This window comes from Lycium barbarum, chromosome 5, assembly GCF_019175385.1.
Source record: "Lycium barbarum isolate Lr01 chromosome 5, ASM1917538v2, whole genome shotgun sequence".
NCBI lineage: Eukaryota > Viridiplantae > Streptophyta > Magnoliopsida > Solanales > Solanaceae > Lycium > Lycium barbarum.
The window spans coordinates 76,362,742-76,388,861 of record NC_083341.1 but is presented as its reverse complement, the minus strand read 5'-3'; positions in this window follow the sequence as shown (position 1 = coordinate 76,388,861).

The following is a 26,120-nucleotide window of genomic DNA, read 5'->3' as shown; positions in this document are numbered from 1 at the left end:
ACTATTCACACTTTCATGACCCATTTCTTACATCCTTCTATAATCCAAGTGTTTCAACTCTTCCATACCCTAAATAACATGTAAATGCCATAAAACTTACCTTAGATGTTGTAGGAACAAGCCTTGAGTGGTATTACTCTTCTTGTACCAAAACCCTAGTTTGCTTCTCTTGAAATTTCTTAACTTGGATGAACTTTGATGAGTTACCCACACTTGGTTTAGTTGATTTGATGAAGTTGATCATCAATTTCTCACGAGTTCTTGTATATGAAATGTGTGGAAGTTTCTAGAGAAGTCTTGAGTTGTGGAGAATGAAAAATGAAAATGAAATAAATGAACTTGGGTCTCTTATTTAAAACTTGAAATCTGATTCAAAATGAACAGTAGTTGAAAGTGCACAGTGGTCGTAAACTCGATTTACGATCCGTATTTCATGGGCGTATTTAAGCATAACAGAACCAGAAAGGTAGGCTGAGGACATGGTGATTTACGAACTCAGTTTACGGGCCGTATTTCAGTTTACGGTCCGTAATTCAAGTCATATTTAACCATTAAAGTCTTTGGCAGAAAGTTGAAGTTTTGGAATGTTGAAAGACGACAAGGCAGTTTACGGGCCGTATACCACTTTACGGTCCGTATTTCATCGACGAGACCCAAGTGCAAATCTGCAACTTTTCACATTTTCAGAACCTATAAATAGTCGTTGGGCTCATAACCTACCTCTTATTCCCATTGCTTTTGAAATCTTACTTAGGGTCGTCAAACGTCATTCCCTTCTGATTAAAACATCGTATACTCGTATTCTTCGTTAGTCTATTCACTTTTCGAGATTGGAAATTTCTGAGGTGTAACAAAAACAATCAAATTTAAATTCCCAAATGAGACAACCTTAGTTTGGTCCGGTGATTCAGTAGCACCTAGAGGTTAGTTTATTTCGTATCTGAAAGCCCGAAAAATGATTTCTAAGGTCTATATCTACCATCTAGTCCGGGTTAGGGATGCGGATACCCAGACCCCGACCCTTCAGTCAGTTCCAGTAGTTAGTGAGTTTTCAGAAGTCTTTCCAGAGGACCTTCCAGGAATCCCTCCTGATAAGGAAATAGAGTTCGGAATTGATCTACTTCCTGGCACTAAGCCTATCTCTATTCGACCATATAGAATGGCTCCAGCAGAACTCAAAGAACTTAAGGCTCAGTTAAAAGACCTCCTAGATAAGGGATTCATCCGCCCAGTGTTTCCCCATAGGGCGCTCCAGTTCTATTCGTGCGAAAGAAAGATGGTTCCATGCGTATGTGTATAGATTATCGTCAGCTCAATAAAGTCACTATCAAGAACATATATCCCTTCCTAGAATAGATGACTTATTTGACCAACTTCAGGGTGCCCAGTTTTATTCTAAGATAGACCTCAGATCTGGTTACCATCATGTTACATCCCGTACTTTTGTATGTCGGATTTTTCATAAGTTAATCGACGTGAGTTCGAGGACAAGGTTGATTTTTTTGAGGTTATAAGTATTTATGCGATGCTTAACAAGTGATAAGTAAGTGTCGTGAAGGTTGGAGATTAAACAAATTGAATCGTATAAGTTTCATCAATATTATACCCGTACGTTCGGGCTATGGTTCGAACCGTTCGCACCGGAGAATTTTTTTGTCATATTCAAGTATGCAAAAAAGAGATCGGTGTATAAAAGGAGAGGTCCTGAAGTAATTTAGGACTTAACAAGTGTGACGACGGTGATTGGGAATAATATTTGGTGCATGTATAAATAGGCTATGGACTAGAGCTGTACCACATGATTATGATAATGAGTATATGAGATATGTTAAATTGGGAACAAGTATTTAATTACATGAGATAAAGTGAAGCAGTTAAAATTAGCATAAGGGGACAAGTGTGACATTTTACATGCTACGTGTGGGCATGTCAAGCAAGCAATATATGACTAAGACTATTTGTAGAATTGGTGGCTGATTCAATTGAGATAAAGTCTAATAATATCAATGGATTGATTAAGTGGATGGGCACCACTGGAAAGTAAACGTTGGACCCTTCACCATTTTATATAAGCTTCTTATATAGGAAAAATTCATACATATATGTATGCAACAGATTGCATCTTCTAAATACAACTTACGTTATTTAGGGGGCTGCTTCTATTGATAAAAAAAAAAAGTAACTACGTGATTTAAGGGAGGGGGTAAAGCAGCAACTTCTACTCTTAGGATGAGCAGCAACGTCTTCTTCATTTCAAGGAAGAAAGAAAATGTAATCCCTCTCAAGAACAACATACAGATTTTTTCGCACCGCTTTGATCTCGTTGTTTCTTTTTATCGCGTTGTTGAATTTGGGCTTTCTTCGTAATGAAGTAAGGTGGAAGAAGATTAAATCTTGGCATATAAGGTAAGAAATCCTCTCTCCTAGATGTATTTGAGTTACCCAAGTCGTATCTACGTTGCTAGATGAAATAAATACGAACTTGCGAATAGAATTGTCATGTGATAGAGTTGGAGTTGTGGGCTGTTTTTCTTGTTGTAATTATATGATATAAAGCTGAGATTTGTGGTAAATGATGCCCTTATCATATTGAGAATATTTTTAACGTTAAGAAGGAAACATACGAAAAGGTGCTATGGAGTATACGGATTCTAATTCGAGCTTGTCGCTCGTTATAAAGTATTATGAAGTTGTTATGGATATGCATGTTGTGTTGTTGAGATTTATTTGTTGTTGGGCTGTTGTGGTGATATACCGAATTGGGAGATACTAATGATATTGGGGAGATGCTTCCCGTTTCGTTTTAGAATCAAGTTATCAATTGATACATACGATACATGAAAACCTTCTAAAGTCATGTGTGTATTCTTACGATTATAGGTTTGGCATAATTGTGGAAGTTCGTGGTTCGATTGAGTTTCTTGGACGACGAGAGGTATGTTAAGGGTATCCCTTCTTCTTTTTTGGGCATGAATTACATAAAACGAGCGGACGATGAACATACATTATTCCCATGAATTCTAGTTCTCAATGGTACTTGACATGATAGTTGTCTTTGATTCTCAAAGTGTTGGTTCATTCTAATTATTCTATTGAGTCTCAGATGATGATTTAATTTGTATATGGTTGCTCCTGATATTCTATTCATGCATAACGTTATTACATCATTTCACCGAGTCCCGGCCCGGGTACGTATTCGTGCACAGTTTCATTGCATTATTCACCGAGACCCTCACTAGAGGGCCAGGTACGGTATATATATGATTATTTCACCGAGTCCCTCACGAGAGGGCCGGGTACGGTATATATTTATATTTCAATAAGTCCCTTACTAAAGGGACGAGTATGGTATATATTTACATTTCTAGTCATTGCCTTTGGGGCTACTTACATGGTTATTCTCTGCCTTCGGGGCTATTCATATTACAGGTGGTTTCTCATACTTTCATCATGGCTTATATCTCATTCTTTATGATTATTGTTGCCTTACATACTCGGTACATTGTTCGTACTGACGTCCCTTTGCCTGGGGGCGCTGTGTTCATGCCACACAGTCCCAGATTATTTTGCAGGTAAAAGTATTCAGCTAGGATGGTTGGCTATCAGCTGGGATTGTTGGCAAACTCCATTTTCTTCCTGGAGCAGTGCCGAGTCATTATGGTTATCATATGTGTGTATGAGTATGTCGGGGCCTTGTCCCGACTCATATGATTTAGGTGTTTACTCTTAGAGACTTTGCAGACAGTGTCCTGTAGTTAGTATGTTGAGATGTCATGCATTGAGTAAAGCGACTATGTAGGCCGGTATGTCGGTTTGACTTATTCGATTTTTGATTAATTGAGTATCATTTGCAAATTTCTATGGTTTGACTGAAAGTACTTTATTATATTTCAAAAAAGAATTATATGTCCAGTTTCATTATGTGAATGTCAGAGGGTTCGCTCAGCTCTAAGTAAGAGTTGGGTGCCCATCATGCCCTGATGGGATTGTGTGTGACAAAGTGGTATCAGAGCAGTTCGTCCTAGGGGTTGTCTGCAAAGTCGTGTCTATTAGAGTCTTGTTTATGGTGTGTTGCGCGCCACATTTATAAACAGGAGGCTACAGGGCATTTAGGATGGTTACTCTTCTTTCATATCTAAGATCGTGCGATAGAGCCAAGCCATAGGAAATGATATATATATATATATATATATATATATATATATATATATATATATAACCCTTGATTTCAACAGAAGAACAGTATCGACAGAAGAAAGTGAGTGATGATATTGGAAGTTACAGAGGTAAGTTTCGACATCTTTGTACTTTTACTTAAAATTGGGAGCCCTGTGTGGCTGAGATATTTCATATATATATATATATATATATATATATACATACATATATATATTAGAAAAGTGGCCTTTTTGGCAAATATAGCCTTCCTTTTACTCGTTTGGCCAGTTTAATGCTCTTTCATCTCCAATCCGTCCTCCCATGCTATCACCCACACTTTGATTTCACGGGACGGTCCTTGAAATATCCTTGAGGCAACTCGGCTTGCATCAATGTACCTGACAAGGAATGAGTGTTCTGCTGGTAGGACGCAAGTACCAAGCCATGTTGTCGGTTATATTTACTGCTCTCCCTACTCACGATAAAGACACATGTTATATATGTATATGTATCCATGTTCATGATCATGTTTCAGTTCAGTCTCTATTATGTATTTCCATTCCCATGTTATTTCATTCACTTGCTTTACATACCATTACATTCAATGTGCTGACGTCCCTTTTTATTGCCCGGGGGCCTGCATTTCACGATACAGGTATGGATTTACAGGACGCCACATCTGCTCAGTAGGATTCGCTCGTATCAGCTTATTGGTGAGCCCCATCTCATTCGGGGTTTTAGTCAGGTATCTTTATTTTATTAGTTATGCGTTTAAAGGTATGCTGGGAGCCTTGTCCCAACACGTTTTCCAGTCAAGACTCGTGATTAGAGGTTTCATAGATTAGTCAGTTTAGTTATGTTAGACATGCAAGGTGTTAGCCATCTTTGGCTCAACTCATGTTATTTCCGCATTCATGTTATAACGAGTATTTTATTAATTTTTATGACTTTATGTGTGTTATTAAAAGCCCATCATGTTCTCACGTTATATTTCTGCTCATGTTTTGCCTCATGATGATTCAGTAAGCCATGTGGTTCGCTCGGTCACATGCGCTAAGACACCTGTCATGTTTCGCCTAGGCCATGGTTCGGGGCGTGGACAGTCTTTTAGTGGCGATTTACTTGAATATACCGACTATAAAAATGGACTCTAAAAGACCATAGTCCTCCTTTAAGAATTGGATTTAGCGGCCACTATTATTGCCGCAAACAAATGCCGTTAAAACTAATAGTTTTTAGCGGCAATTAAAAATACCCTTTACCAGCTTTTCGAAAAATGGTCAGTAAAGGCTTTACCGACCATGGCATTGCTGGCTAAAGAGGATTGGCCGGTAAAGGGTATAGTGGCAATTGATGTTATATCCCGTAGTTTTGTACATTGGACTATTCGTGAGCTAATGGACATAAATTCAAGGATAAGATTATTTTTGGGATATGAGACAAGGACTTTTAATCCCCGATTTTTAATAAGTGCGATTTGCTTGTAAAATTCAATAGGTGTAGAAATATTAGTGGAGATTAGGGATTAATTAACCATTATTAGATTATTAAGTGGGGATTAGTGATTAATTAAGGATTAATTAGCCTAATTAAGATTAATTAAGTCATTAGTGGGCTGAGTGGCCCCCACTACAACATGGCCAAATCTGATTGGCCCATGCTATAGTGGGGCACGTGTAATCATCTTGGGCAGCATATATAAGCATGGTTGATGTCTAATTCATCAACCATAATTCATTTCCAACTCCACAAAGTTGAATTAGGAGAGAGAAGATCCTAAGCTAGAGAGAGAGAGAGCTACGGCCATGGCTGTTCTTGGCCAAGCTTAAGGTCTTGATGGAAGAAAATTAAAATTTTAAGGTGTTGTAAATGTCACACCCTTATCTTGATAGGGCATGATGGGCACCCGACTCTCATCAGAGTCGAGCGAACCCTTAAATTCACTTTACCAAAATCTGTCATTTCAAAAACTTTTAAAACATGGAACTTTTCCAAATAGAGATCATTGTCTTTATACAGATTATGAAAACTTTCAATCAATTACGTACTTTTTACCAACTGAAATCGTCTGAAAATACATACTCTTTTAACATCTATAAATGATTCGCACTTCTCGATGCCCTATCCACAGGACATTGTCTGCAAAGTCTCTAACATATACAAAATGCCATAACAAAAGTACTTGACTCGGCAATACTCGGAACTGAGATGGAGCTCGCCAATCCCGCTAGAACACCTTTAGCAAAGTCTTCTACTCATCTGGGTGTACCTGCGTGGCATGAAACGCAGCCCCCGAAGAAAGGGGGTCAGTACGGAATATGTACTGAATTTGTAAAGCATCACTGAATCATAAACAAGGAAAGGCGTAATAGTAACCAGTTTAGAGACAACCCGGGAGCTACTTAGGACAACATTTTGAACCATGCCATATAGTGCCTTACACAAATTCTAGCATACACAATATAAGTACATCATGCCCAAATTTTAGAATACGCAATGTGCATATAGTATCATAATAGACCCTTCGGACGGCCGCTTCCGGCATAGTAACAATGATGGCCCCTTCGGGCATGCCGCATAATAATGCTAGTCCTGGCCCCTTTGGGGCATGCCGGTTCCGACATAATAATAATGATGATGGCCCCTTCTGGCATGCCGGTTCCGACATAATACTACCCTGGCCCCTTCGGGCATGCCGGTCCCGACATAATAATAATGATGATGGCCCCTTCGGGCATGCCGGTTCCGACATAATACTACCCTGGACCCTTCGGGCATGCCGGTCCCGACATAATAATAATGATGGCCCCTTCGGGCATGCCGGTTCCGACATAGTATTACCCTGGCCCCTTCGGGCATGCCGGTCCCGACATAATAATAATGATGCCATGGAATGTAAACATGAGTCGTATATGGAATGAAATAGTACAACCTCGCACCCCCTTCAGAGTGGTTTTGAAAATCTAAATAGTAAAATCTCGCACCCCCTTCGGAGTGGTCTTGAAAATTTAATTAGTAAATCTCACCTTGTGTTTCCTTTAGTATAAAACTAATGTTTCTCGAAATCATTAGTAAAATCATAAGCATATAAATCAATTTTAAGACTCGATGGACAAGTATACTTACCGACACCTGAAGGCTCAGAAACAAGTTTCGGGACAATCCGATTTAGTATAAGAAAGTTATGAGCGTTTGAAGTACAGAACCTTCTATTAACGTTTCAGAAGCTATTTTTGGAAAATTAAAGCAACAATCATACCAAGTACCTTTCATATATCGTTATGGACATAATTCATTATAGAACCCCCCATGAACGTTTCTAAAACAATCCGAGTTCGCTTATGAAATTTATGAACGTTATTCGTTATAGAAACCTCTACGAGCATTTCCAAAACAATCCGAGTTCGCTTATGAAATTTATGAACGTTATTCGTTATAGAAACCTCTACGAGCATTTCCAAAACAATCCGAGTTAGCACATGAAATTTATGAACGTTATTCATTATAGGAACCTCTACGACCATTTTCGAGCAATCCGAGACCGTCTACGAAAATTAGGGACATTACTACTTACAAAACTCTTTAGACTTTTCTTGTTATTCAATCATACTATAAGCTCGGCTATACTAAGTATACTCGCATCAAGAAGTGAATAATAATCATTAACAAGCTCGGAATCAAGGATAGAGTTACCCCAAAATACGTATCATAGCTTACTTAGCTCTAGGACATGCCAAAAGGAAGAAAAGGTAAGCTTTACATACCTGTTCCACGTCCTATTAGCTACGCTTATTTGTCCAAGCTCGCTATCGCTAGTCTACATTCAAGAAGATTACACAATAATTAAACACATTGTCACACACTTGTCTTAGTCTTCCAAATAAATTCACTTATAATCTGCCGAAATTTCGACAGCATCTTCCCTGTAAATACACTATCCCCGAGAATCTAACTCGGCCAAATTATCAATCAACAATCCGAGAATTCAACTCGGCCAAATTATCAACAACAATATCAACAATCATATCTCCAACTTCAACAATTAATTCAAATACATTCTAACACTAGCAATCCTTTTTACACAATTCGATGACATTTCATTTATATTTAATTCAACCACACATAGTCAAGCTAACATCAATGAGTTCACATTCAAGTATTAATCCGAAATCATTCTAACATGATTCAAGAATACTTCAAACAATCCACACAATATTCAAAACAACCCAACCAACATACTACTTCACCCGAAGCCTTCCAAATTCAACAAGAACAATAACAACGTGTTTCCTTCTTTCAAATTCATGAACTACATCAACAATTCACATGATAGCAACATTATTCTTCATAAATACAAGAAACTACATTCAAATCACATTAACTTCTCCAACAAGCCACAACCATTTCAATACCAATTTGAACCATTAAACCTTCATTTGCACCGTAGAATCTACAACAACAACAACTAAAATACTAAGTAAAATTAATTCATCACTTCTACACAAAACAACTATCCACACGGCTTCAACCCAACACTCATATTTTCATGAATTGCATTCATTTCGACACTCTACAACACATACAAACCATCCATAACATAAAAAAAGAGGATTAAACCTTACCTTTTCCACTTATCTTCTTTCTTGGCTAAAATTGCTCTTTGTCAGAATGAATGGTTTTCTTGCCCCAACAACTACTCCACGTTAAAGAGGACCTTCCAATTAGTAGAAAAGCTAGAAGAAAATATTTTTTTGATCAAGATTTTTGGACTTCAATTTTTTTCCCCCATGGCCGAATAGGCCTCTCCTTTCTTCTCTTCAAGCTTCTTGAAATTTCTAAGGGACAAAGATGAAAATATGACTTTTAAGTCATCTTATACACATATATAATTAATCCATATGGGCCTAAGCCTACTTACCTTGGACGGCCACTTGGGCCTCTTATTTCAAGACCATTGTTTTTTGTCTTGCACTTCATGACAATTTATTTTCCAAATTCCAAATTTGCCCTTAGCCTTCCTCCATATTTTCTAGGAGCCATCTTGCGAATTTTCCTTTTTTCCCCTAGCCTTTCTTAATATTTCCACATCAAAACGTTCATGAACAACTTGTGTGCTAAACAAGGTCAAAAATATAGCCTTGCCCCTAACTTCCCACAATTATCTTGAATTATCCGAATACACGAAATACGGGATATAACAGTAAACATCCAAGTGATTAGCAACGTGAATTAATTCTTGGGGCAGCAAAAACGTTGTTATTTGAATCCACAAATTTCAGCAACGTTAAGGAGCCAAGCTTGTTAAGGTAAGATATAATTCTCCCCTACATGTTTAGAGGTAGTTTGGACTTTGTATAATTTGGTAGATGTGAAATCGGATGTAAGGAATTATGTGTGTTGATGCTAAGGTTCGGTTGGGGGCTGTTTTAACCTAAAGAAAAAAAGGTGAATCAATTTTAATTAGTGTTGTTGTTATTGTTTTCATTGATTATATGATGAAAGTGAAGGAATTTGATATTTAAAGTTATGGTTGTATTGTGTTGGTAATGATCGGGTTCTGGTTGTGTTGTTGTTATTGTGAAATTGGAGGACTAAGTGTAGTTAAGACTTTTATTGTGTTGTTATAATTGATGGGCTGCTTTAGGACTTATTAATGTTAAGATAGTTTTCTTGCATATGGAAGTTGAGGCTGTTGTTGTGTTGTTGCTAATGTGAATCACTAATTTGATAAGAAAGAAATGTATAAGATATCGTATGTGAAGCGTATGTGGCTTGTTGGGTGCATATTTGAGGTGTAGCGGGCATTATTATGTTATGGTGGCTGTTTTGGAGTATCCTCGGATCTTGTTTCGACTAGTTCTTGATGCGATAACTTAGACGTGATTTGGTTGATGCTATGTTGGTTGTTGTATAGTTGGCTTAAATGTGAAGAAATTGAGCGATATAGGGGAAGTGCTGCCCAATTGTCTAGAAATAAGCTACTAATGTTGAAGTACATTTTATGCCTTTTCGTAGCTTAACCATAGTCGTGACATCTTAATATAGGTTGAGATATTTTGGGCAACGTATACATATCGAGTCACGGATTAAGCGCCAAAGGTATGTGAAGCTAGCCCTTCTTTCTTTTGGCATGATTTTTATAAACAAATAGAAGACGAGCATGTGATTTTAAAGAAACTCCTATTCTTAGAGACACTACGATGGCTAATGTCCTTGATTCCCAGAACCTACTTCATTATGTCTTGATACGTATCTATGATTCCTGAAGTTCTATTTGATATATTCCATAGTGACATTCGAAGGATACTTGATATGACTATTTTCTTGATTTCCAAATGATAGTTCGTTTTGAATATTCTATTGAGTCCCAGATATAACTTAGTTTGCATATGGTTGCTCATTACTCTGCTCGTGCATGCCATAATATATCTTTCACCGAGTCCCGGGCTGGGTATGTTTTCGTGCACAGTTTCACTGCATAGTTCACTGAGTCCCTCACTAGAGGGCCGGGTACGGTATATATATATATATATATATATATATATATATATATATATATATATGATGATATAATGATGATGATGTGATTATGGCGCCGAGGATGGTATATGATGACTTATTCACCGAGTCCCATAATGGGTCGGATATGATATATGATATAGACATGCATGATTTTCATATCTTAAGGCACAAGTGCATTGGTATCTTTGATTATCATACTTGCCTCCTGTAATCGTTTATGCAGTTGTGATTTTCCTTATTGTATTACATTCTTTATATACTCAGTACATATTCCGTACTGACCCCCTTTCTTTGGGGGGCTGCGTTTCATGCCTGCAAGTACAGATACTCGATTTGGTGATCCTCCAGCTTAGGACTTCTACTCAGCTGTCTTGGAGAGCTCCATTGTTTCGGAGGCTAGACTTTTGGTACAGATCTTTTGATGTATATATGTGTTTATCCAGGGGTACGGCGGGGCCCTGTCCCGTCCTATTTCATTATTGATACTCTTAGAGGTCTGTAGACATATGTGTGGGTTGTATATAAGTTCTGTTCAGCTGTGTCTATATGATTTGCTAAGGATATTCCTGTCTGTAGTGGCAGCCTTGCCGGCTTGCATATCGTATCGTATGTAGTGGCAGCCTTGTCGGCTTGCGTATCATATTGGATTATAGTGGCAGCCTTATCGGCTTGCGTATCATATTGGTTTATAGTGGTAGCCTTATCGGCTTGCGTATCATATTGGTTTGTAGTGGCAGCCTTGTCGGCTTGCATACTGTATTACGTTTTGATTATTTTTGACTCCTCAGGAGACAGGTTATCTTGAGACATACGACGTTGTGAACCTTTAATGTTTTTGTAAGTTTCCATATTATCTGTAGTTTCAGTCTGATTATATCTAACAGGTACGTATATGAGTGTCCAGCTCGGGCACTAGTCATGGCCCACGGGGCTGGGTCATGACAAAAGTGGTATTAGAGCAGTTCATCCTCGGAGTGTCTACAAACCGTGTCTAGTAGAGTCTTTTTTATCGGTGTGTTGTGCACCACATCTATAAACAGGAAGCTACAGGACATTTAGGATATTGTCTTCCCTTCATACTCTAGATCGTGCGATAGAGCTATATTATCAGGATAATCCCTCCCTAACAGATTATTATGTTTACAGCTATGCCTCCAAAGAAAGCGACAGCTGCCCAGAAGGGCAAATCAGTAGCAGGAGATACTAGCCAGACTCGGAGAGTTACTAGGGCCCGTGCCCAATCTATGCCTGAGATTGTACTTCAGTCGGCGAGTTCTGCTACACCGCCACCTCCAGAGGAGCTTAGAGCAGCAGCAGCTCCAGATCAGGGGGCAGCTCCACCGCCCGCTCCCGAGGCCCCAATACCTGAGCCTCCAGCTCCTCAGCCAGGGGCGGAGGATAGGGCCATGAGGGATGCAGTTCAGTTGCTGACCAGATTAGTGGCAGGGTAGGCTCACAGGCATGGACTAGGAGTTGACCATGCGGATAGATATGATAGTTTGAGGGCTCGTGACTTCTTAAGTTGTAATCCTCCTGAGTTTTTCGGGTCAAAGCCCGAGTGTTATATCCCGTATTTTGTACGTTTGGATATCTCAAGGTAGCCGTGGTAAGTTGAGGAAATAACCATCTTCCAAAATTATTTTTAATGTACAAGTTGGTTATGGATATTATTTATGAACACTATTATTATGGAAATATTGAGAGAGGCCAAGGGTAAGAAGGGAAATTTACAAAAAGGGTTCACGGTAATATTGTGTAAAGGTTAGGGGCAAAATGGGAATTTCACAGGAAGTCTTGAAAATTCTTGAATAATGCCATGTTGGCCGTGTGGTTGTCCATGTTTTATTAAATAGGGGGCTAAGTGTAAATTACAAAGATATATGGACCAAAGTTTACAAAAAGACAAGTGGTTATCTTGTTTTAATTTAAGGAAATTTCAAGAAAAAGGAAGAAATTTCTAGAGAAAGGGAGGAGAAGACATGTGGTCAATTAATAATATATATATATATATATATATATGGGAGAGATGACCAAAGGACTTACTAATCATCTTTTCAATTCTAGGAACTTGGTAAAACAAAAAGAAAGAAAGAAGAAGAGAGAGAGAGAGAGAGAGAGAGAGAGAGAGAGAAATTCGGCCATGGCTCCAAAAAAATTTAGCCATGGAAAATTGATGAAGAAAAATTATTCCCTTCTAGCATTCTAACTAATTTGGAGGTCCTCTTTAGCATGGAGTGATTGTTGGAGTAAGAAAAGCATTGGTTATGCAAGTGGTGAACTTAACCGAGTAAAAAGAGATAAGGGAAGAGAGGTATGTGTTCAATCTTCTTTTACATATATATAGATGATTTATGCATGTTGGAATGTAAAGAAATGAATGAAGTTCATGAAAGAATGATGTTGATGTTGGGCCGTGCATGTGTGATGTGGTGTAGAGAGAATGGACTAATTTTATGTAATGTGTTGGTTGTTGTTGTAATGTGTAGAAATGGATGAAAATTCATGAAAGCATGCATGTAGTTGTTGTGGCCGAATGGAGTAGTGTAGTGTAGAAGTGATGAATTAATTTTATTTAATAGTTTGATTATTGTTGTTGTGAATTCCATAATAAAAGTGAAGGTTTGGTGGCTTGAAATGAAGTTGTAATTGTCATGGTATTGTTGTGGAAGTTGTGGCCGTGTAGGTATGTGTATTGTATGGAAGTGATAAACTAATTTCATTTAGTATTTTAATTGTTGTAGTAGTAGATTCTATGATGGTAGATGAAGATTTAATGGTTTGGAATAAAATGGAAATCGTTTGTGAATTATTGGAAAAGTTAGTGTGATGTTAGTGTGGTTCTTATATTTGTAAAAATAAATTTATCAATGTATGGATTGTTGATATAACTCACAAATTTGGAAGGAAGTAATGCGTTGTTGACTTTGGTGGTGTTGTGAGATTTCGGGTGGAGGTATGCATTAATTGGGATGAATTGAATTGAATTGAATTGAATTGAATATTGAAGTGTTGCTAGAATAATTGCTAGTATCGTTGTTGGTTTGGCCGAGTTGAATTCTCGGGTTTGTTGTTGTTGGTTTGGGCCGAGTTGGATTCTCGGGGACGGTGTATTTACAGAGGAGGTGCTGCCGAAATTTCGGCAGACTATAAGTAATGTTTGAAGGGTTGAGACAAGTATATGGTGATGAATCTAATGGTTGCATCTATCTTCTTGAATGTAGACTAACAAGTTGGACGAATAAGCATAGCTAGTAAGGCGCGGCACAGGTATGTTAAGGCTCGTCCCTTTCTTTCAAGGCATGATCCCGATGTTATGATTTCATAATTGTTTCCATATCTTACTTGTTTTTCAAAAGCTAGATGGTTATGGTTCCAAGGCATAATTCTCTTTTCCGATAACCCGTCAACGTTTTCCAAAATGTTCGTATTTCCCCAAAACAAAGGTTTGTGGTATTGTAAGCTTTTATGATAAAATAATGGATATGTTTTACGACGATATTGATGATATTAAGGATGAGAATATTTTTTAAGAAGACAATGACAAGAATGATTTTCCAAAAATGGCTTCTGAAATGATCGTAGAAAGTTCTGCACTTTAAACGCTCATAACTTTCTTATACTAAATCGGATTGACCCGAAACTTGTTTTTGAGTCTTCAGAGTCGGTTTACGTAAGTTGTTATTCATTGCTCGTCTCGCCTTATAATACTTGTCCCTTCAAGGTGAGACATGACGATCCTGATTGTTCCATAATGTGATCGGAGGTTATCGACCTTACGTCACTCCGATGGATACATGACTTTCTTCGGCTCTCATGCATGCTGTACAGAGGATATATGTTTATATGTATATGTATATGTATATGGGGAAGGTCAGAGCGTTATATACGCGTAGCCACCTGATCAGTTGGAGTATGATATCGTCCCGGACGCGGGGCATATCTGGTTAAATGGATCGGTTGCCGACGCCTCGGCAATATGATAAGAACTATTTTCTATATTATATGATATATGATATATGTATATGTATATGTATATGTATATGTATATGTATATGGGGAAGATGGGAAGAAGGGTCAGAGCGTTATATACGCGTATCCACCTGATCAGTTGGTATTATATGAGAAAGATATCATCCCGGACGCGGGATGCCCAGCCGTGGCACATATGTGGTTAAATGGATCGGAGCCGACGCCTCGGCAATATGATATGTACTATTTTCTATTTTCAAAGAAAGTAAAGTATGATATGTATGTGGATCGGGCTGCACGTTCCGCAGCATTAAGCATGCATGGTATCCGCCCTCAGAGGCACTCACACGTACAGGTTACTCTCTTATCTTATGATATGTTTTATATTTCCATACAGTTAATATTCATATGTTTCATCTCTTACTATGTTATTATTCATGCCTTACATACTCAGTACATTGCTCGTACTGACCCCTCTTCTTCGGGGGCTGCGTTTCATGCCGCGCAGGTACATCCAGACGAGCAGAAGCTAGTGTAGAAGAGGTTCCAGCGAAGTTGGTAGACCCCACTTGTTCCTGGGAGTGCTGCCGAGTCAGAGCTTGTATGCTAGGATTTCTGGATTGATGTTAGAGACTTTGCAGACAGTGTTGTGGGTATAGAGTGTCGGTTCTGTAAGCGGCTCCATCAGCCGACGTGTCTTATGTGTGTACCATAGAGTTTCATATGATTTCAGATTTTGAGATTAACAGAAAAAAAGTTTTTGAAGGTTTCATTATGTATCTCATGATTATTTAGTTCAGAGTCTAGAGAGATTAAGTACGTAATAAGAGTCAGCGGGTTCGCTCGGCTTCGAATATGGGGTCGGGTGCCCATCACACCCTAGTAGAGTCGGGGTGTGACACCGAGGATGATCCGCAGGAGTTTATTCGGCAGATGCAGCGTACATTAAGGATAATTAAGGCTTCTGAGACTGAGTCTGTTGAGTTGGCTTCGTATCAGTTGCGTGATGTAGCAGTTAATTGGTATGAGTCGTGGGAGTTATCTAGGGGCGAGCGTGCTCCTCAGCAGTGTGGGATGAGTTTGTGGAGGCTTTCCTTAGCCACTTCCTGCCTCCAGAGATGAGGCGAGCCAGAGTTGATATATTCTTACATTTGAGGCAGAATGGCAGGAGTGTTCGAGAGTACAGTCTTGAGTTTGATTCGTTGGCTATGTCACGACCCAGCCCCGTAGGCCGCGACTAGTGTCCGTGCTGGACACCCAAACGTACCCAATACCCCAAACCAGCATATTAGCAGATTATATGAATAGAAAGTAAGTCGACATTGCTAGTTATCGCAGATGAACAGATATAGTACATGGAAGCCGACAAGGCTATCCTAGTTCATAGCAACCCAAAACATATACAGAACCCACACAAGTATGTCTACAGACCTCTACAGAACATAACAGAATCATAAGACGGGACAGGGCCCCGTCATACCCCTGAATAACATACATACATACAATAGCAGCGGAATGTACCAAGGTATAGGCTCTGGACAAAAGAGCGCTCCAGAATAGCAGAATGATGTCCTATGCAGGCGGGTCAGCAAAATCAAATCTGTAGTCTGTACCTGCGCGGCATGAAAACGCAGCCCCCGAAGAAAGGGGGTCAGTACGAAATATGTACTGAGTATGTAAAACATGGAACGTAATAAACAAAGTCATAATCGGAACAGAAGATACAGAAAGTGAACGGAATATCCAGATTAGCAAAATGTTGATCATAAAGCATAAATAGTACTTACAGAAAACGTATGCCATACCTGGTCCCATCACGGAACAAAATCATAACCGAAACAGGACGTACGGAAATGTGAGTGAGATGTCCAGAGTATCAAATGCATATTTTCAAAACATGAAGAGTGAGTACAGAAACATATGTCATATCATATCCGGCCCCTGTCAAGGGACTCGGCAGACAGAACGTGGTCACCCCCTGACGCTGGTGCCACAACACATAAGGATCAGAAAAGGGGAATAACCCCGTAGCATAGCATATCATATCAAATGGCCATATCAGATTATATCATATCATATCAGAATAGTGTACATGGCACATCGTACTCCACAACCCATGTACATGTATACCTGCCCCCTCACATCGAGGCACGGCGAACAATGCAGTGGAAGACGCTTGAGAACATATCCTGGCTCGGGCTCAGTGTGGGAAACATTGGGGCATCCACGAGTGGAGTAGTGAGAAACTAAATGCAAAACAAATAACACATATATTTCTAGAGAATCAACGAGGCATATCGAATGACAAATCAAATCAATGAAATCGGACGGAGTCATAGTAAGTGAATTTCAGATGTCATAAGAAGTTACGGAGGCATGTTTCTTTCTGAGATCGTTTCCAAGGTCCAAAACAATTTATAAAATTTAACGGGATATTTAAAACAATCTTTAAACAATAGATAGAGGAGTAGTTAAAACGTTTTCCTTAAAAGCCGCTCGAAGACCAGTCCAAAATACAAAAAGGGTAAAATCGGAAATAGTGGGCCCACCTCGGAACAAATGAAGCGGTGGGCTCAAATTACGTATTTTTAGGCTTATGAGGTCACCTACAAAGATCCTAGGGCATTCCATAACTTTCTAGGCAATATGGGGAAATTTGCATAATTTTCCAACAAAGGATACTTAAGGAGTTCAATCCTATTGAACAAAAATGCGACAATTTCAATCGCGGATTCTGGTGGACAGAATATTCCCCGAAGCGTGATTCCAATCCTAGTACATCTAGGACATGCCAAGAGAAGAATCGGGATAGCTTTACATACCTTTCTTTCCCTTTACGCTAGCCAAAACTCAAATCCCGTTTCGTCCAAAACCTACAAATGATCACATTTACCAATTTACTATTCATAAGACTTAAAATTTCAACCTTGACCAATTCTTGGCTATAAAAATTTGGGCAGCATCTCCCCTATATATATCATCCCCGAGGTTAAAACTCGGCTAAAACAACAACAACCATACCAACAACAATATATACAACATCAATAATCGACTAGGAACGCATTCTAGCGTAAATAGTCTTATTTTCCAAATAATGCGACAATTCCAAATCCAACTTTGCACTTACAACCCAATATCAATATTTTCATATTCACATACTAATATAAGACCATTCAAACATAAACCAAAAGTATTCCAAGCTATATATTCAATATTCAACAATTCCATCAACTTCCATATTCAATCCAAAATTCTTATATATGCAACAAAACCATTCCAACACATTTTCTACTTACTAATTCATCTCCAACAACAATCTACACTTTAACAACTTCATTATCTTAATATCATAAAATCACATTAATGTGTCATAATTCTCTACATTCCATTTTCATGTCAACTTCACTCATATAATCTTCCTTTGCATTGTGAAGATCACAATAACACAACTAACATGTTAAACAAAATAAATCCAACATTATCTCAACAACATATACCACACAGCCAACATGGCTTCTTTCCAATTTCATCCAATTTTCATTCAACTTCCATTTCCAATACAAATTCCACAATAACCACAACTAGTATACAACTTAAAATTCAACTCATCACAATTATACATTTAACTCACACACACGGCTACACATACATATGCACACCCACTTTGCAAACTTCCATCTTTTCATAAATCCTACTCATTTCCATATACTACCACACAAACAAACTTTCATAACATAATAACAAGGGATTAATTCTTACCTTTTTCTCCTTGATTCTTCACTTGTCCAAAGTGTGAGATTGAAGAAACTAATGCTTAATCTTCCAAAACAACTACACCAAGTTGTAGAGGGACCTTGATTTAGTAGGAATATAACAAGAAAATAATTTTTGGGACAAGATTTTGAGGGGTGAATTTTCCCATGGCCAAGCCGAAATGCCTTCTTTTTTTTGTTCTTGTTTTTCCTCCTATTCTTTCTCTTGAAAATTCTATGGAATTTGGATGATTAAGTGGTATTTTATTCATTGACCACATGACTTAATTCCATGGGCTTGGATCCTTTTTATGGACCATGGCCGAATGGCTCCTATTGGGCCTCTTCTTCTCCCTTTATTTTTCCATGGGCCTAATTCGGTTGGCCCCGAGTTGGCCTAGTCCACTGACCTTGCGACCTTAAAACGTCCATATCTCCTTGTACCGACGTCACATGGGAACCCACGACCTATGGATGGAAAGCTAATTCAATTATCTACAACTTCTATTTCTTGGTACTTTTCCAAATTCCAAACTTATAATACCGTTTTTGCCCCTCAAAGTCAGGTCACCCGAAAACGTTTTCTTAAAAATATTCGTTTGGAGGGCTTTCACTTTGATTTGGCCCAAAAGTACTTCATGAGTTGTGTTTAACTTTACATATGTGATTCATATGACTTTTCAGATGTTCCAAAAAAAAAAACATCTCGGCGTGTGGGGTCCACCCCAGCAGATACTCCGAGGTTCAAAAATACGGGATATAACATCCTCCCCCCCTTTAGAACATTCGTCCTCGAATGTTAGATTAGTCTTATAGAGTCCGTAAATACTTCGGGGGATTTTCTTCTTATGAGTAGCACACATAATTTCTTACCAATTAATATAACAAATTTAGATTGCCAGTAGGCGTAGAGAACACTCCTTTTTCATTCCGTCCACTACTTCCAAGGTCATTGCTTCTCTATTATTGTTTCGCCATACTACCGGCAAAGGAGAACTAGAGTCTGACGAACTTCGCAGAATCCTTTAATACTTAATCCACATAATTACCTCCATATTGGCATATATTTTTTTTTTTTGCCCTTCAACATAGGTTGTTCTAAAGCAAAATGGGGTTGGAACATATTCTGGTCCGTTTAAATAAATTGAAAATTTGCTACTCCTATATGCTTTTTCGAGATAAAATTTTCCAAATAAGGATAATACTTTTTACGAATGACATGGAGGGTATCTCGTAGACTTTAATCCAACATAATAGATTTACCCTATCGGTATCGACCTTCGAGACATGCTAAGAATTTATATCTCAACTTCCTCTTCGTATTTCTAGAAATATTTGGGCAGAGGTTCCTCTATATTTCTTACTATCCCAAACCTGCATATAGGAAATACCAACCATGCCTCACAGGGCCAACACATATACGTATATACATATCATATCATATCGCATCATAGCCACACAGGGCTAACAATTCCAAATAAAAATATAAAGATGTCGAGGCTTACCTCACATGCCCAACTCAAACTGCACCTGTTACACTTTCCTGTTTACTTCCCCTTTCAAGTTTTCAACTTTATGTTTTAATCGTATTTCAAATACCATACCATACCCAGCATACGTCTTTCATACCATTGCTTACCTGTGTACTGTGTAGCTGCCCATATCATCAGTCACTGTCTTACGTCGATACCGTTCTCCAGCTGAAATCAGAAGTTAGTAAAAAAAAGAATTCATTTCCTACAGCTGGCTCTATCGCACGATCTAAGATTCAAAGAAAGGTAATACCCTAAATGTCCTGTAGCCTCCTGTTTATAGATGTGGTGCACAACACACCGATAAACAAGACTCTACTAGACACGGTCTGTAGACACTCCGAGGACGAACCGCTCTGATACCACTTTTGTCACGACCCAGCCCCGTAGGCCGCGACTAGTAGCTCACGAAAAAGAAAAGTCTCCATTCGAAGTTTCCATAGAAGGGGTCCTTAGATATCGGGGCAGGTTATGTGTACCGGATGTGGCAAACTTACGCCAACGGATTTTAGAGGAAGCACATCATTCCCGGTATTCTATTCATCCAGGTGCAACCAAGATGTACCATGACCTTAAGTTGCTATATTGGTGGGATGGCATGAAGCGAGACATAGCGGGGTTTGTAGCCCAATGTCCAAATTGTCAGCAAGTGAAAGCCGAACATCAAAAGCCAGGAGGTTTATTGCAAGCAATGGAAATTCCTACGTGGAAATGGGAAGAAATTAATATGGATTTTGTGGTAGGATTACCCCGTACGCGAGGGAAGTATGATTCTATATGGGCGATCGTGGACAGGCTCACAAAATCAGCTCATTTTCTCCCCGTCAGGACTACGTATTCAGCGGAAGACTATGCTAAATTGTATCTCAATGAGATTGTACGACTTCATGGTATTCCTTTGGCCATTATCACGGATAGAGGGGCGCAGTTCACAGCCAAGTTCTGGAAGTCCTTTCAAGAAGGTCTAGGTACTCGAGTTAAGCTCAGCACGGCGTTCCACCCACAGACCGACGGGCAAGCCAAGCGCACTATTCAGACCTTAGAAGATATGCTACGAGCATGTGTGCTGGACTTCGATGGTAGTTGGGATGAGCATTTGCCTCTTATTGAATTTGCCTATAATAACAACTATCATTCTAGTATCCAAATGGCTCCGTATGAAGCCTTATACGGAAGAAAATGCAGATCTCCAATTGGATGGTTTGAAACCGGAGAAGTACAATTGATAGGCCCCGACTTGGTCCAACAAGCAGTTGAAAAGGTTAAAGTGATTCGAGACCGACTGTTAACAGCTCAAAGTCGCCAAAAGTCTTATGCGGACAACCGCCGACGGGATTTAGAATTTCAAGCTAATGATTGGGTATTCCTGAAAGTTTCACCAATGAAGGGAGTAATGAGGTTCGGCAAAAAGAGAAATTTGAGTCCAAGATACATTGGACCTTATCAAATCATCCGCAAGGTGGGAAGAGTAGCCTATGAGTTGGACTTGCCTTCAGAGCTCGAATCTGTACACCCAGTATTCCATGTTTCGATGCTCCGCAAGTGTATTGGAGACCCCACGAGGATTGTTCCGATTGATGATGTACAAGTGACAGAGAAGTTGACATACGAAGAAGTGCCCATTGCTATTTTGGATAGACAAGTGCGAAGGCTTCGGAATAAAAAGGTTGCTTCAGTCAAAGTTCTGTGGCGGAACGATAATCGAGAAGAAATGACTTGGGAAGCGGAGGAGAAGATGAAATCTATGTACCCCCATTTGTTCCAATCCCCAGAAGGGATTCAAGATGAGACGTCGACGATATGAGGTATGAATGTTTTAATTTTATGTTTTTGGTCGTGTGTGGCCATAAATGTGTTGATATTGTGATATAGTTCTGTGAGGCGATGATATTATGGGTCGTTGTGGTAAATTGGTGGTGCCAAATTACAAAGGAAGCTCTGGCAAATTTTTTTCTAGAATCCCCTAGTGTCGAACATTCGAGGACGAATGTTCCAAAAGGGGGGAAGAATGTTACACCTCGGAAATTTTTCCGTACTTGTGTGATGAGTAGAACAATGAAGGACTTGAGTGTATGGTGTTTTACTAAGTCGGGAATGGCTAATTTTGCATTTTTTGGAAATAATAAAGTTGCAGAAAATTTTTCTGCCAATGGTCGTATATGGCTCTATACGGCCCGTAAAGTGATTTACGGACCGTATAGTGCAATCGTATTCGATCATTCCAAAAATCTCAACTTTCTGCCCAGCGTTGATATGGTTAAATACGACCCAGTTTACGGCCCGTAAACTGGTTTACGGGCCGTAAACCGGGTCGTAATGTGCCATAATCCTCAGCCAAACTTTCTGTTTCTTGGAATGCTTAAATACGTCCACAGTGGACGGGCCGTAAATCAGAATACGTTCCGTAAACTGCAAGTTACGACCACTGTTCACCCGACGAGAATTCATTAAAGATCAAATTTTGGGATTATTAAAAGGGGCTTGGACTACAATTCAGTTCATTATTCATCAACACAACTCAAGAAACCTCTAGAATATTCCAAATTATTCCTCCACAAGAATTCAAGAGAATCAAAGGGAATATCAAGATCATCACCACTAAATTCATGAAAATAAGTGTAAGAACACATCAAAGGATCTTCTAAATCAAGAAATTCTAAAGAAGGGTGGAACTAGGGTTTTGGCTAAGTGAAGAATTTCAACTCAAGGGTTGTTCAACCACTATCCAAGGTAAGTTTCATGATCATTCTATGTTGTTTGAAGTATTGGAAAGCTTAGACACTTGAAATGTAGAAGAACATAGAAATGGACCATTACTGAGTGAATAGTGCCATAAATGAATGATAGTGGGATTGAATTATGAATGTTGAAGTGTTGTGAATAGAAATACGTTGTAAATGATGCTTACATCATGAAACAAGCATTAAACGCATGAAAATGCAAGGACGAGTCATAAGGCTAATTATGAGGGAAATTAGAGGAAAATGGTGGATTTTGCTAAATGTACGTAAACGACGATTGTTGATTTCGATATTGTGAGTAATGCTATGAATGTTGGGAGTTAATATAAAACATGGAAAAAAAATAGTATAAACAAGAGAAGCGCTGTCCGACTTCTCCTAGAATTAGCGACGCGTTCTTGTAGTTAGTATGCTAATGTTGATATGAATTCTTTTTGAAGGTAACAACGCGATATTGAAGGAGAACGAGTGAGCGATATCTTAGATAAACGACCAAGGTATGTGAGGCTAGTCCCTTCTTTCTGATGGCATGAATCTTGTAGCACGAAATTCTTATTCTCTTCATGAGTTCTTGTAGTCCGAAAGGCTAAGAGTCTAACTCCTTAATGTCTATATAAGATGAGGAATACGATATGATCATGCTAGTATAATGATGATGTTAATTATCTCTTACACTCACCTTATGTACTAGTTCCTTCAAGGTGAGGCAGAGTATCAATAGTTGATCCATAATGGAATCGGGGGATCATGACCTTACGTCATCCCGATAGAGTAAAGTTGATCTTGAGCCTTATGCATGTATTACAATGAGATAAGTATTTTATGATGAGTATATTATTATTAGGAGCATTTTATGATAAGCATTACATGAGCATTTCACACCGTGCCTAGTTGGCCGGGCAGTCACCGCCAAGGCGGGCAGCTATACGGATACACCATGACCTTCGGGCATGGGCAGACACCACTAGTGGGCGGCATGAGATGGTACCCCGGACGCGGGCTAATATTATTGATTATCACACCGTTCCGACATGGACGGGCAGCTTGCATATGATGCATATATGTTATGAGGATGAGTACGAGTAAGATGGCACGCATGATTTCCTTTATGATTATCAGACAGATCCAGATATTTCATGTTGATGTTATCACTATATTGTTGATGTTTTCTTTCATTGTTTATGCTTCTCATACTCAGTACAACATTCGTATTGACGTCCTTTCTTCGGACGCTGTGTTCATGCCCACAGGTAGACAGAGAGGAGAGCTTGGCCCAGATCCTCAGTAGCAGTCAGCTGGTTGGAAGCACTCCCTCGTCCGAAGGTGCTTAGGATTATCCTTTTGGTATATATGTATATTTTGGGCACGACGGAGTCTTGTTCCGTCCATGTATATACAGGATGTTAGTAGAGGCTCGTAGATACGCAGTGTGGGTTAGATGGTCTCACAAGACGTTTTCATATGCATGTATATTATTTTCATGGCCGAAAGGCAATTGTATATAAAGTATTTATGTTTGTTTAATTATGATTTTCCTACAACTGGTATGTAAATTGATAAAAGAATATTAAATGAGCAAGATAAGTAGTAGTGTGAGCGGTGCTCGGTAACTAGCTCCGGGTACCCGTCGCAGCCCCTAACTGGGTCGTGACAGAAGTGGTATCATAGCAGTTCGTCCAAGGAAGTGTCTGCGAGCCGTGTCTAGTAGAGTCTTGTTTATGGTGTGTTGCGCGCCACGCTAATAAACAAGAGGCTACAGGGCATTTAGGAAAATGACCATCCTTCTTCTCGTGAAATCGTGCGATAGAGCCATGCTTAGGATTATGTTATTCCTAAAAGTGCGTTATAGTTTCAGAAAATGCCGCCAAAGGGAAAAGCTACAGCTGCCCAGAAGGGCAAAGCTACGACAAAGAGGCAGGCGGAAAGAGAGCCTCCGGCAAATGTAGAGGAAAGCGAATCGCAAAGTGAGGCCGCGCCCAATGTAGGAGAGCAGGGAGGAGCCTCAGCTCCGATTCCTCCACCGGGTGCTTGGGGTCAACAAGTGTCCAAGGCCATCCATTTATTGACACAATTGGTTGCCGCTCAGGCACAACGACAGGATGCGGGTCCAAGGGATCGTTCAGCTAGTACGAGAGCCCGTGACTTTATGGCCTTAAATCCTCCGGAATTCTTTGGGTCAAAGCTAGATGATGATCCACAAAATTTTATTGATGAGATGTTGAGGACTTTAGAGATTATCCATGCTTCCGAGACCGAATCCGTGGAGTTGGCTTCTTATAGACTCCGCGATGTGGCGGTGTTATGGTATAAGAATTGGGTGATAACAAGAGGAGAAAATGTTCCACCTCCCGTGTGGCAAGAGTTTGTAGATGCCTTTATTCGTCACTACTTGCCACCTGAAGTCCATCGAGCTAGAGCAGACAAGTTCTTGAATTTAAAGCAAAGGGTTATGAGTGCCCGAGAGTATAGCATGCAATTCAACTCATTGGCCCGATATGCTCCGACTATGGTGGCCGACATGGGAGACAGGATCTATAGATTTGTGAGTGGTCTGGGGCCACATTTGTACAAAGATTGTTTGACGGCCTCCTTGCAAGACGGGATGGATATTTCCCGGATACAGGCCCATGCTCAGAATCTCGAGGAACGACAACGACAACAAAGAAGTGATCGTGATGGTGACAGAAGACAAGGTAAGAGGGCTAGATCTATGGGAGAGCAGTGAGTATAGAGAGGGATCGAGACAGACACATCCCAGGCACTCAGGTCAGTCCGCGACTAGTGCGCCTCCCAGATTCTCAGACGGAAGGTTCGATCGCTCTTTCCAGTCAAGGCAGGGTCAGAGTTCGAGGGCCTCAAGTTCTCAGTATCAGGGAGATTTTAGTCAGAGGAGACCTCCAGTACCGTGGTGTAGCCAGTGTGGCAAATTACATTCCGGACGGTGTCGTCAGGGTTCGGATGCTTGTTATCCTTGCGGGCAAGTTGGTCACATGATGAGAGATTTCCCCTCAGCGAGAGATAGAGCTGGGACTCAGCCTACAGGTTCAGCAGCGGGTTCTTCTTCAGCACGCCCGACAACACAGACTCCTCAGACTACAGCAGGTAGAGGCAGAGGTAGAGGGGGAGCATCTATTTCATGTGCTGTTCAGCCCCGTGTGTATGCTTTAGCTGGGCGACAGGATCTCGAGTCTTCCCCAGATGTTGTCATAGGTACCCTGACTATATTTCCCGTGACGTATATGCTCTGATTGATCCAGGTTCTACCTTCTCATATATTACTCCGTATATCGCTGATTGTGTTGGGGTGAGACCCGAGCCAATTAAACCTTTCGAAGTATTCACTCCGGTTGGTGATCCTGTAATAGCGAGGCAAGTATATAAGAACTGTGTAGTCATTATACGTGATCGTCAGACAAAGGCTGATTTGATTGAACTTGAGATGATAG